This window comes from Tubulanus polymorphus, chromosome 8 (genome assembly GCF_964204645.1).
Source record: "Tubulanus polymorphus chromosome 8, tnTubPoly1.2, whole genome shotgun sequence".
Taxonomy (NCBI): domain Eukaryota; kingdom Metazoa; phylum Nemertea; class Palaeonemertea; order Tubulaniformes; family Tubulanidae; genus Tubulanus; species Tubulanus polymorphus.
The window spans coordinates 11421403-11433335 of NC_134032.1; the positions used below are offsets into that span (position 1 = coordinate 11421403).

At 36.6% G+C, this 11933-nt stretch overlaps 1 pseudogene; it reads right to left on the reverse strand.

Annotated features, from left to right (window-relative positions):
• Positions 1 to 82: 82 nt before the first annotated feature.
• On the reverse strand, positions 83 to 11650 carry LOC141909520 (uncharacterized; annotated as a pseudogene).
• Positions 11651 to 11933: the final 283 nt, after the last annotated feature.

An 11933-nucleotide genomic window follows, 5' to 3' on the forward strand; every position in this document is an offset into this window, starting at 1 on the left:
TAATTTTAGTTTTCAATTTATTTCTTCATTATTTCTTATTATCTTATTTTTTTCTTATTTATTTGATATATCTTACATCTTATACTCGCTTTTGTAACGTATTATCAATTAATCATCTCCGTAGAAAAATGATTTAAAAAAGTTTTCCAGCCACTTATTTTGAATCCAATTCTGAAATACTTAAAATAACTCTCAGATAAACCGTCATCCCATTTACCGCCACCCCCGCCTACCACCAGGTTTTCTTAATATGCATTTTTATACAAATACAACATAATAAAACACCCCCGATATACCACCATACTCTCTACACAGGTAAAATCATTCTGCACCGATGTGGGCGGTATATCGGGGGCTGACTGTACTTTTAAACCCTGTATATAATACATTTTATCAACTTCATAAGTTAACCCAATTATCTTTTCAACCTATAAATAATTCAAGTCTGTTTAAACTTAACCCTAACCTCAACCTAACATTCTACAAAACAAACCGCACGTAACTCAAACTCCTTTTGACATTCAATCGACTTTTCAAAAATCTGATGCGTTCCGGTCGAGATCATGAATCCACTTGTATCAAGCACTCATCGATTACAGTTTCCTTATAGTCTGAACTGTTTGAATGGTTTTTCACTGGTTTGTATCAGCATGTTATAACCAAGCACGTTAAAATTCAACTTCGATGATAACTAACGACGATGATCAACTTCAAATAGAATTTAATCTAGAAATCGAATGAGTTTTGGTCGTTATGAATACGTTTCATGTGCTGTTAACCATTATATATCCGATGGAATTGATCGGACATTTAAACATTAAACGGTCTTTCATTGGTGATGTACATATTTCATGTGCCTTTTACCGCTTGATGTCCATGTAAAATGTTTCTCGCATATCGAACATTTAGACGGTTTTTCGCCGGTTTGAATTCGCTCGTGTTGTTTCAAATGGAATCTAGTTTTCATTCCTTTATCGCAAAACTGACATTTAAACGGTCGTTCATCTAAATGAACCTGTTTCATGTGTTGTTGACAGCTTGACGTCTGCGTAAAACGTTGCTCGCACATTGGACATTTAAATCGTTTTTACACCGGTGTGAATTCGCTCGTGTTGTTTCAATTGGGAACTAGTTTTCATTCCTTTATCGCAAAACTGACATTTAAACGGTCGTTCATTGGAATGAACCCGTTTCATGTGCGCTTGACAATGTGATTTCAGCACGAAACATTTCTCACACGTCGGGCATTTAAACGGTCGCTCATCGGTATGAGAACGTTTCATGTGAATGTTACGGGTTGAAATCTGCGTAAAATGTTTCTCGCATATTGAACATTTAAACGGTTTTTCGCCTGTGTGAATTCGCTCGTGTTGTTTCAAATAGAAACTAGTTTTCATTCGTTTATCGCAAAACTGACATTTAAACGGTCGTTCATCGGTATGAACCCGTTCAATGTGCCGTTTACAGCTTGTTTTCCACAAAAAACATTTCTCACACTTTGAACATTTAAACGGTTTTTCGCCGGTGTGAATTCGTTCGTGTAGTTTCAAATGGTAACTAGTTTGCATTCCTTTATCGCAAAACTGACATTTAAACGGTCGTTTAAACGGTTGTTTAACGGTATGAACCTGTTTCATGTGAAGGTTACAGTGTGATGACTGCGAAAAATGTTTCTCGCATATTGAACATTTAAACGGGTTTTCGCCGGTGTGAATTCGCTCGTGTATTTTACGTAATGCGGGAAAACGAAACCATTTATCGCAAAACTGACATTTGCACTTTTTACTATTGCCAGCCTTGAATTTCTCAGATGGAACATGGCTATTCAGGCAAACATTATGAACAAGTTTCATGTGCCAGTCACAGCTTGATTTTACTGTGAAACGTTTCTCGCACGTCAGACATTTAAACGGTTTTTGGCCTGTACTTCCAGGACGAATGTTACCCCCTTTACACCCTGTTGCTATTTTCAATCGACCTTGAGCATCGACCCTTCCAGCGGGCAGACGACTCAGTTCAACAGACGGCAGTAATTCATTCGGCACAACGTATCCGACACCTACAAAGAGTCATTAGAATCAAATTTAAGCCTCATCTTCACAATTCCGCCTCTGAATCGATTGAGAATTGAACAACTGGTGAAATAATAAAGGGTAACAGAGATTGAAGACAAATATCATCCTGAAGAAACTAATTCATTCCTTACGAAGTTATGATGGTTTTTCACGTGCAATGAGGACTTGTTCGATTGTGGCAATCGAGGATTCCACCAGGTTCGCAACAATTCCCGGATTTTTTCTCAAGATTCAATAAAATCTACCCATTATTTCTCATATTCTTTGAATGGTGATTAGTAAAATTCACTCTATATATGAACCTAAAGATCATCTGAGTTTATCGAGAGGAGTGATTAATTTGCCTAATTTCTGATGAGGGAGGCTAAAAATCTAGATATCTTGTTCATTTTCAATGAACTAGATTTTAACAGGTTGTGACACTGACGCGGATGGTTGAAATCATTTTCGGCTTAAATTTATCGCCAGTTTTAGGACCTTAATGAATTTCACGAAACCATGATCCTTAAAATGAGTCAATTGGTTAATTCTATTCGTAAATCAATTTACTACATTTGGCTACATTTCCTGAAGATTTCTGGCTCGATTCAACGTAAATATGGACAGAAAACGTATTTTCATACGGAATTTTACTACCGCATTCACTCAACGACTCAGATCAATGACAACGACAGCAGATTATACGTAATTTAAGGTGAGAATCCGTAAACCAGGGAATGTTTCATATGATTTCTTTATAATATTAGTACATGTGGTGGCAAATGAGTACTCGGTGAAGCAATGATCATTGTTGGCTAGCTACTTTACCTAGCTATTTTGGGGGGATACACCTAGAATAGGCACTAAATGTAGTGAATAGAGACAGTGGAAAGCCTAAGTTGTTAGTAAGGGGCTGGTTTACACTTATGTGTACGACTATTTATTTCGATTACTTTCTTTCCAGCTATTATTCGTGGAATGAACTGGTCACTACGGTCCTCAATTCCTTTTCCAACTCTTGCAGCTGGTGGGAAATAAATTTAAACCACAGTGTGCAAGTGTACATTCTAAATCAAGCTTTTTCGTCATTGTCGTAACTTAAGCGCAACTGTCTCAGATGCTGTAAGTACTTGACGTTTTATGCAATTGTTATTTTTTCAGTTGCCATGTTTACAATATTTGGATAAGTAATCAGTTATTTTACTTTCTTTCACTCCTCTATGATATTATATAACCGAGTAATTATTACATTTCATTTCTTGATTACAGGTGGAAAGAGGTCAGATGGCATGAAAATCGACTGTAGCTGACTAATTGGTGCGATTAGATCAGGCGTTGATGTTTCAAAAGGTGTAGCCAAAAAGCTTGTATCATCAGGGGGTAGACAAATATCCGAAGATAAATGAAAACTTCACCTCGTTGATCATCAGTTGATTTTGCTGTAATTTTTTCGCCTGGATAAATCAACATGTCAGTCAGTTCAAAATCTGTGTTCAGTAGAATTCCTTTCAATAAAATGAAAACTTAATTGACTTATTTTTATGTATTCAAGATTGAAATTGAATGGATCTTAAAACCAGAGAAAGCATTTTTCAGAAATTTAAATAAAGGTCCAATGGCCCTGTGGCTCACCATTAAATCATTGAGTGCAAATATTGTCAAAAATATTATACTAAATATGAATCAATTTGGATTAGAAAAGTATGACAATTTATGCGCCTGCAGATGTGTGAGAGTGCTGTGTATACTATAATTGCCTATATATAGACTCGCTCAGGTGCTTACTAACACACCACAAACTGTAACCTATATTCGCACACACACGGCTGACAGCTGACGCGCCGGCTGACAGCTGACTTGCGTATATACAAATGTACTAGCGACGCAGTATTAGATTGACCGCAATTTCACAAGTCAGAATCCATCCATCGACAAAATGTAAATAATACAAACATCAGACTTTTTTCTAGAAATCAAAACAAATACAATAAGATGCGCGCCATTTTGTTTTCGGTTTCACATTAGGCTTTCCCAATGACATCAGAAACGGCAAAATTCCCGGAATGTCCCGTATATCCCACAAACAGCCAATCACATTCATTGTAGCTCGGGTTACAAGGTCAACTCAAATAAATAGAAGCGAGGAAATTTAGGGGGTTTATACAGTGAGGGCCTGTAGGTCGAAAAGTACATTGAGATCAGTCGAACTAAAAACGGCAACACTTCCAGGAAGGATTGAACTTTTACATATTTCAATTGCAAGCATGCAAATTGTCATATGTAAAAACGTGCCATTACTTAGTGCTAAAAAGCAGGGTTTTTGCGTGTTTTTCAAGAATAAGTCCCCTAAAAATAACTCGATCACTATGAAATTTTTGTGGGCTCGAGAACTCATTAAGCCAAACCATGACACCAAAAATATACACTATTGGTTCAACAGCCTATATATGTTTGTGCCTTGTTGACACACCGGTACTCTATTCATTTTCAATGAAAACTGCTTCATCAGACCGTTTGCATAGGCAAACCTACGGTTCGCCAAAAATCCAAGACTTATAATCAAATTCTGTGAAGTCAGTTAAGGTCTTTTGCTTGAATCAAGCCGAGGGCTCAGATGGCTAAAATTCAACTCCTCAATGTCCTAGGACTCCTAAGCAAAAGGACTCCTAAGCAAGATGACCTGCCAAATCAAATGTAAATTAAGAAAGAAAACAACACAATTGATCAGTCAATGACTTGCGTCTTCAAAAAAATTTTCCCGGAAATATTTCTTTTTCTGGCCACCACCTGCCTCGACACGCGACATTCAAGTTGATACAACTGCCGGCACCGGGGGACCATATCTTCGGTATCCTCAAAGCCATTTTGATTAGACTTGGTACATAAGTACTTTTTACATGGTAGCCCTTTTGGATCCACATAATCCAGCATATTGTTGACCCAGGTTGCGCTTCTTGGAAATAGTCCTATGTTACGGACGGATTTGAATAATTTCGATGAAATCTTTTTTACGCTTCCCGTTGCAACATATGAACCAGTTAGGCAGAAACCCGTTATCGATGCTATGCAGCTATATTTTATTTCTTATTATTTTATTACTGGCTTTTGTAACGTACTATCAATTAATCATCTCCATAGAAAAAAATGATTTTAAAAAAGTTTTCCAGCCACTTATTTTGAATCTAATACTGAAATACTAAAATTACTCTCAAACTTTGCGGAAAGAAAACAATGGTGTTTCAGATCTAAAAAATTACTCTTGAACCCTGTGTAGCCTAGTATATTAATTAAGTACGTTAGTTTCAGTAGAGGAAGGACCACTCAGTATTTCGTTTCAGTTATCCCTTGGTGGTTTAAATTAGACTTTCAGGATGTAGTGATACATTTCAAATTCTCATCAGCAGTTCAAAATACTGAGAAATGGATTTGTCATTAGCAATAACCTTATCATTTTTGATAAGCCATGTGCCTCCAGATTGCATCTGCCCACATTTAAAACTTTAAAATATTAAGATTCATCAGACTATAGTAAACTTCAATTATCAACTTTATCAGGTGCAGTTGGTGGGAGTGTTGTAATGTTTATTTTCAATTAAGAATAGTTTTCAAAGGTTTAATTCTATATTTTGGATGGTACTATTTTTCCTGAGTAGTTTCAGGAACGGGGGGGTAATTTAGATTGGAATTTCCTGTTGTTGAATTTTAGTCAGGGAGAAGAAAAAGGGATCTCATGATCGAGAGGAGGGCAGTTATTGTCCTCTCTTTTATAAGTTTATTCTTTATTAAAAACCAACAAGGTTTCTAATTTTATGAAAGCTTTAGCTCTCGCAGTGGATCTGGAAAAAAATTAGCAATTGCTCATCGCTGATTTTTGAGTAATTAAGGAGTTACTGCTGATTTAACTTTTGTGGAAGCGTAATTTTTACGGACGATACAAATATTGAAGTGCAATTTGTTCGATCAGGAACAGAAGTTTTACTATTTGTGAATTACAAATAAAACAGAGTACTGCAGCTTGCGGAACTTTTGTATTAATTTTTTCTTTGCAAGAAGAATATAAAATATAATCGAGAATATAATCGAAAGTATTCAAACGGATTGATTTACCGGAAATTATGGTGACATTCCGGAATTGGATTTAAAGCTACTTTTATTTTGGCGACGTATGTGGATTGGTGAGCGATGTGGTTTGGTTTATTTCATGTGTATTGGCTGTTGAGAATGATTCGGTAACTTTGTAATGCAGATGGAAAATTGGAAAGTGAATTTATTGTGTTAAGTGAAAAAACAAACTGACTGACATTATCGAATAATTTGAATGAAGTGGCTGTAAAGAAACTGTGTAAATTAACACTAATTGGACATTAAGTTATCGTTGATTCGTGTAAGTTCGGAATGGACAACCAAAAAAGCAGGTCGTATGATAAAATCTTTTTAGGAAAACTATTTAATACATATTCAGTTCAGTCCTAGTATTTCTCTCTGACATTTGTTCCAAAACCCACCGTGGCGACTTTGGTTTTCTGGTAATTCAGTGTAGCAAGTGGGTATTTTACACCTGTAATCCATTGTATCAACTTAAGTTAACCGAATTATCTTTTCGATCTATAGAATCCAAGTGTGTAAAAACTCAAACCTAACTCCAAAAAATTCTACAAAACAAACTACACGTAACTAAAACACCTTCTGACATTCAATCGACTTTTCAAAAATCTGATGCGTTCCAGTTGAGATCATGAATCCATTTGAACTACAGTCCACCCCCGATATACCGACACCCCGCCTACCACCAGGTTTTCCCGATGTTCATCTCCATACAAATTCATAGTAAAACACCCTTACCGCCGAAATCGTACTGCACCGATGTGGGCGGTATATCGGGGATCGACTGTAGCTTCAAGATTCTTCTGTTAAAGTTTCCTTACAGTCGGAACTGTTTTGGTTTTTTACTAGTTTGTATCAGCATGTGTTTATCAGATCAGATGCCGGTGGCAATAAATACGAGACTTTGTTTTACGAATGCGCAAAATGAGGTTTTTAAAAATGGAGCCTAAATAAATCGATAATTGAATAAACAAAATGGCTGTTCAAACCAGCATTTTGAATGCGCAAAATGTAGTTTTTAAGACTCGCCAAATGATTAGATGAAATCAGTGTTAATGCCTACCTGACTGAAAAAAATCTCCACTTGTTCCCGGTTGTCGATCGTGTTGTTGTTGTACAATTGGTTGAGTTGAATAATCTTCATCATCGTCGCTTCCTGACGATATTTCAACCGGTTCTATTTTCATCGGTCCATTTTTAACGCTGTCGTAACCTTGGTGATGATGTGATTGTTGGAATGGAAGCGTATTGATATCAGCGGTATTTGTATCAGTTAATTGTTCACTGTTTTCAAGTTCCACTTTTTCGGGATTGGCGGCGCCACTAAATAGTTCTAATTGTTCAAACGACGGAGCGGAATTGACGATCGATTCTAATTGTTCTAACCCGTTATTGCAGTTGGAGACAGCCAGGAGCGGGGTCGTCGATAATCCATCGTTTAATTGTTCACTGTATTTTCGTTCGATGTTTTCGCCAACAGTGGCGCTGCTAGATATTTGTAACTGTTCAAACGACGGAGCGGAATTTACGATTGATTCTAATTGTTCTAATGTGTTATCGCAGCTGGAGACCGCCAGTGGCAGGGGTGTCCATAATCCACTTTCCCTCGGCAGTTCCACGTAAATTTCTTTTTCATTTGCTGACGACACATTGTCCTGTGAATTGGCAGGAATCGTAGAATCATCCGATTCCTCAACAGCATTTTTAATACTTTCTAAAGTTGATTCAATTTCGGCGCTCGATACAATTTCACAACCATTTGAATCTAGAACTGTGAAGTTGACGGTTTCCACCGATGCTGAGCTGACCGGAGCTGTTGCTATGGATGACACAACATTCTCAGATTCATTCAATTGTTGCTGTGATGCAATATCAGTTACCAATGGTTTCAAGCCGATTCCTGATTGTAACGATATTATCGGTGATTCACCACCAGGTGGAGCTGGTTTAACAGGTGTTGTTTGCGTGATAGGCTGGGTTGGCGTTTTCTGTTGTTGAAACTGATTATTAAGATTATGATCACTACCAGCCAGTGATATATGACGGACTCCGGATTGGTTTCCCATATTCATAGGAGGAATGTCGATAGCCATTAAAACGTGACGAGGAGGTAAACCTCGTCCTCTTCCTCTTCCGCGACCTCCTCGATTGGGCGTCATTCTCTGTTGAGCTGGTAACAGACCGATCGGTTGCTGCCCGACAGCCGTCATTGTTTGTGATTGTTGAACTCGTTGCTGCGGTAGCGCCCCCTGTACAGCTGCACCTCCTCTGCTACTTTTCACAGCTTTTAAAACATTCTGAGCGACAGTTTTTGTTCTGCTTTGAACTTCAAATCGTCTTTTTTGTCCGGTTTTTGATTGATTTGTGCCGATGTACATAACATCTCCATCTCCGGACCTTTGATTCATTTGTCCTCCCGTCTGATCTGAATACAAAAAGGGAACAAACCAGACAATTTTAACCCTTTACTATTCTGAAACTGCCTTCAGTGAGTTTTATTAGTTAATATAAGATTTAACCAATTCAATCGCTGAATTTGAGGATTGAGATTTTGAAGACAAACCATTAGTTTGACGTCGAGACATCCATCTAAACCAGGTATTATCATCAGCATCAATAACTAATTCATCTAACCAATCCATGTGTCGACGCAGACAATTTTTAAATGCATCCTCGCGTACGTGCACCTCAACACCTTCCAACAGCAACATTTTAACGTCAGTTCTCTTACTAAACTTCAACTGAAAATAGAAAACATTTTTGAGTTCGGCGGTCTTACTGCAGTTAAGGTCACCTTTCTACAGTGTGGTGCTAGTATCTGGATCAGCACCCGCCCCGAGTTTAAGGGTCGCCCGGAGTTTTTTAAATATTTTATATATAAAATATAAACTACCGCAGTAATTGTAAATATATGTATCTAAATCAAAGGTCGAGAAAAAACAAGGTGCCCATGGGCACGGTCGAGAAAAAACAAGGTGCCCATGGGCATGGTTAGATTCAACGCAGAAATTAGTGAATTGAAGAATTTAATCATATCTCTCATAATAGACCATACATTGGTTTTAGTAAGGCGCTCTATCAGCTTATACTTGATGAGAAGGAAATGCATGTTATAAAAGTGAAAGGTAATTAGATTTTAAATGACAAAGAGTTGTTTATACAAGGAAGAGAAGGTAAATACATAATACATTTTAAGTAGGCCTAATAGATTTTGAAATGAAATACATATAATCAAAATAAATTATAAGCCTCCTGATAAATCATAAGGTTTCGTTAAATCAAAAGCATCTCGGATGTTATATTTATATTTTTGTTGCTGAAGCTGAAATCAGAAGCTGTAGCGGGAGATGAGAAAGTATTCTAAGTTCCATACAGGATTTTCAAGATTCAAAGCCAAGACCTAAGGCAAAAAATTGATACCTTGACCCTCCACTCTTTGCCGAGCTTAATAGTTGACTCAGTCGACCACCTATCTATCCCTGTACATTACTTCTTTAAACTATGATCAACGCATAATCTATGATAATTATTTCAAGTACTAATAAATATAAAGATATATTCTTTATGTACTAGAAGTACTAAAGACATTATGACACAGGAGGGTATTATTTGAAATGTCTTTTATTGATATTGTTTCATAAATTCATATTCATATGGAAATTGAAGTCTCAGAAATAATTTGGAACCTTTATTATCTTTTAATTTATTCATATATTCATCATGAATTCAGTAGGTATAGTTCGATTTGCTTCCAGAGATTTTTGCATAGATTTTTTATCTTCGTTATAAAATAACACTAAAAACCCATATTGTTATTCCAAAATGTCTACCCGACAACATAGCTAGATAACATAATTCTGATTCTCTAATTTTCGAATCATGTAAATTTGCACAATCATCTATAATACAGTGTTTTCAATAAGAGCCAGGTCCCAGGTCCCAGACCTGTCTGTCATTTGTAAAGGACCCGCCTGTTTTTTCAAACCAGCTTTCGTTTCAGGGACAGTGACATATTATGGGACCCCCCTGTTTTTCAAAGGGACCTGGCTTGTTAATTTCTTATTGAAAACACTGTAATATATAATGTATCAGATCCTTTATAAACATCTAGTGCAATATACAATATACAATATACAATATAAAATATACAATATACAATATACATATATATGCACACACATACATATGCTGTTGAAGCCTCAGTATAATAGCTACCAAATTTCAGGACGCCTTGTATGAAATCGCTACAAAGATGTTTCTAACATAAATTTACCTCTCAAACTGAAAACGCCGGATTATATCACGAAATGCGAGTGTTGACTAAAACCTGTGCATGCACGCGTGTATATGAAACTTCCAGTTATTCACTCAACACCATCGTCCATTGTCATGATGGTAACATATGGTTCGATCCTTAATCATTCTAACAATAACTCGATAATTACGTGTAAGCGTGAGTCAGATGTTTTCATGTACAGGCAATATCACAGAGAAATTATCAGGCTGCTGTTGCTGTTATTCTATTCGATAACTTTGTGAATTTTTCAGCTTTTGCTAACTGTTTATCATACAATTTCATATCTAGTTTATTTCCTTTATGTCTATTTTGTAATTCTGATAATGTTTGAATATTTTTCTAATTACATATTGTTTTTATTTCAGTTTCTTCTTTTATTGATGATAACGGAATAACTTGATCCAACTCCCAATATTCTCCACGATTCTCAAATTTCAAGTTATCATCGAACTGATATTCTATCCATGCTTTAAAAAATTCTATTGCGCATCCTAAATATTTCGAAAATAGAGAATGTTTTGTGCGTTTGAAACCCTCGATCATCAAAATCGGTGAAGGATTTCGTGTCGAACTCGAAAACGTTTTAAATTTCGAAATCGGCAAAAACTGGCGTTATAGCATTTTCGACCCAGGCGATTTTGGGCCCTAATTTCACATTCACGAACTATTCATTGGAAGTTAACGGGATTAGTTTGGTTAGAAGCAGGAAGCTATAAGAAGCTTTCATAATCTATCATGCCTGGATGGATTATCGAAATTGAATGAGAAATAACGAGGTAGTAAGGGACTGAAGTTGAGTAGTGTGTGAACGTCGTAAGCCCTCTTGTTATTTTATAGGCATTATTGGATTAACAGATTATCGTTTTTACGATTACCTACAACTCTGATACGAACCCCTGTGTTTTATATGGCCTTACCAGTCCATGAACACTTCAACTGCAGTCGCTCGGACTAGGCCTAAATAAGATTAATTGTCAATTGAATTGAATTAATGCCGAAATGAAATTGGCAAAATATCGTATCGTTAATTCTCCTTAAAGGAGAATATCAGGGAAATCTCACTCTGCATCGTCAATAATACCGACTTACCGGTTACGAGTTATAGTCATCAATTCACAAGCTTAATTAAGCGTGAAAACGGCGTTGAACCGAGACAGTCCAATTCGTTTTTCCACCCTTTCTCAGTTCTGTACGGCACCAGTCTGCAGATGGCGCCAACGTACGGTAGAGCATAGTCAATTCAACTCAAATGCCCTTTATTTCAATTTCAATTTCGATATTTATGGTACGATAACCACACTCAAACGTGGTGAACAGATCAATAAGATGAAAACCCACCATGTACAAATTAAAGCAATTTTAAAATCGAGAATTTATTTATTCAAATAATCTAATATATTAATTACACGACGTTTTGATCTCACCCTAGAGATCACCGACGAACTAAACACAGGGGTGTAGCCCTGTTTTTCTCGGCG